Raw genomic sequence first — 2,584 nt, forward strand, 5'->3', positions numbered from 1 at the left:
TGAATGAAGTTTTTGTGAATGGGCTCGGCGCGTGCGGGCGGGCAGCGCCGTGAATGGCGCTCGGCGCGCGGCCGCGGCCCGGCGGCCCCCGGGGGGCGCCTCGCAGCCAATCACCGCCCGCCGCCGGCTCACGCGCCCTCAGCGCACGGGGAACGCGGGGGGCGGGGGGAGAGGGGGCGCGAGGGACCCTCGAGGTGGTGCCCAAAAACCCCCAAAATCCTCCAAAATCCCCCAAAATCCCCGTTCTGCGGCCATCCCTCCTCCGCGGCTGCACGAGCAGAGCCGAGGGCCGCGGCCCAGCCGGAGCCGGGGCTGCGATGCCTCCCTGGCTGCCCGGCCGGCGTCAAGGGAAGGGCAGGCTTGCCCAGCGCTCCCTGGCCTCAGCTCGGCTCCGGCCCGGGGCATCCCCTCAGGCATCGCGGGTACCTCCGGCAGCCAAGGAGCGAGACAGGTTTGTTTTACTCTTGAAAATATCAGGGCACGAGTTACCTCGGCTCGGCTCCGTGCGGGGCTCCGACACCCGGGGCAGAGAAATTCGGCACCACGGGGCCCGGGCCGGGAGAGGAAAGCCGGCATGAGGGCCTCGCTCTCTCCCTCAGCTGAGGCGTTTTCTCGCTACATTTGCCATGTTGAGTTCACCTTCCTCATGCTCGCAGCGCTGCGGCCTCGTTCTCTGCTGGCGCTCAGGGCTGTGCATCAGCTGCTGGTGCCCGAGGAGAGGCCGTGCTGCCCATTGCTCTGCCTGCGACAGGCAGAGAGAATGACAGCTTCTCTCTGCCACAGAGAGAAACCTCATCACAGCCATTCCGTGGTTTTACCTCGTGTGTGAAAGCTGATGTTAATCCTAAAGATGCAATAGTTGCCACAGTGAAGTAGAGGGGAAAAAACCAGTCCAAATTCTTTTAGTGAAATGTGGCTCAAAGAGGAAGTGGCGGCTTTGAATCAACCCATTTTGGTGAGGATGGCTCAGACTGCTCACAAAATCAAACCCAAAGGCAAAACCTGGACCAGCCACAAGTTACAAAGAATGACGAATTTCTCATGAAGCTTTAATGATGGCTTTGAGCACAAAGGAACAGAAAATTTCAGAAGTGATTAGCAACTACTGATTGTACATAAAGCACAGAAACTCTCCAGCAGGAGCATTTTTCCTTCAATGCCACGCTGGAGCATGACATGAATGTGGCTGGAAGGAAAACTGGGATGGAGAGGCCATGGGGCCCACACTGGTGATGAAGAGGGCCTGGAGGGGAGTGCAAATTGTGCTTCCCATGGAGGGGACAGTGAGGAGCAGCATTCAGGGAGACGCTGATGCCCCAAGCTTCCATACTGGGGAACCTCCCAGATTTGTCTTCTTTTTACTGCCATGAAACACATGCAAAGAGACAAGCCAAATTTCCTCTTTGTGCAAGATCAGCCTTACCACCCTTCCTACCTTGTCTCTGAGCACACAGCAAGGGTCTTTTTTGCCTTACAGCAGCCCGTTGGCATAGATGACAGCACCAGGAAGGTATGACTTGGTGACCAGGACACTCCTCTGTGCCTTGGGTGCTCATCTCCTGAGCCTGCCTGCTGATTCTTCCTCAGGAGGTGATTTGAGCCTTCTTTACCTGTGTGAGTGACAAAATGGGCAGGTGGGGTCCCTGCTGGGCCTGCAGGAGATGCAGTCCCCTCCATGTCCCACTGCAGCTAACCAGAGCTGGCAGGTGAAAAGGGTTAATGGGGCAGGCTTTAAACCTGTGAGGTGAAAGGGGACATTTTCAAGAAAAAGAAATAGTAATGCAGCAGCCTGTCCTTCACTAATCACCCATGAGCTGTGTCTTGAGCCCTGCATGGCACCAGCATCTGCTGCCCCATGGCCAAAGCCTTGCTGCCCTCTCAGGGTGCCATGGGGGGCTCAGGGTGGCTTCTCCAGGGAGACTGGTACTTTAATCAGCATTTCTCTGCTCACAGGCACCAGCAAGTGTGATCACAGTGTGGGAGGTGAAGAATAGCTGGTGTTTTACTGCAGGTTCCAGAGAAAAATGCAATTGTGACAAGCTCTGCTTTCAGCAGTGATCAAGAAATACAAGCTCGAGAGCAGAACCCCCTTGGACAATGCTGCAAAGAGCAGCATTGTCCAAGCAATACCAGCCATTGTGGGGAGGGAGAGGAGGGAAAAGAAAAATGCCATGTCTTTATAAATTAAAAAGCTTTTTTTCTCAAGGCTAAAACAAGATTTCTGTTTAAGATACTGGGAAATCAGCCTCTAACCAGCACAGAGAACAAAGCTCCTTTAAGCACTGGTGAAACTGAGCCTACAGCCTTGTCTAAAAGGAGCCTGTGTTTCTTGCTCACAGCTCGAGTTCCCTGTTGCTCACTGTGTTCAGGGCACCTCACCCCCCCAGCTCCCTGCCCACCCCTGCTGCTGCCCCAGCAGGACACAGGGAAAAGCCATTTTTCCCCTCACATGGCTGCTGACCAAGCGCTGTGCCACACATGGGAGTGCCCTAGCAGTGCACAGCTGAAACCTCTCCCTCAATCTCTGTTACCCATCACACCCAGCCCTCCATCACCCCCTGTTACAGCCCCAAGCAGCCTCTCA

At 55.7% G+C, this 2,584-nt stretch overlaps 1 long non-coding RNA gene across 1 annotated transcript; it reads left to right on the forward strand.

Moving 5' to 3' along the window:
• The first annotated feature begins 350 nt into the window (after positions 1–350).
• Positions 351–2,129, forward strand: LOC118690542 (uncharacterized). The gene is made up of 3 exons (XR_004980869.1): positions 351–451; positions 1,478–1,590; positions 1,954–2,129. It is a non-coding gene; the product is annotated as an uncharacterized LOC118690542 (long non-coding RNA).
• The last annotated feature ends 455 nt before the right edge of the window (positions 2,130–2,584 follow it).

This window comes from Molothrus ater, chromosome 13 (assembly GCF_012460135.2).
Source record: "Molothrus ater isolate BHLD 08-10-18 breed brown headed cowbird chromosome 13, BPBGC_Mater_1.1, whole genome shotgun sequence".
NCBI lineage: Eukaryota > Metazoa > Chordata > Aves > Passeriformes > Icteridae > Molothrus > Molothrus ater.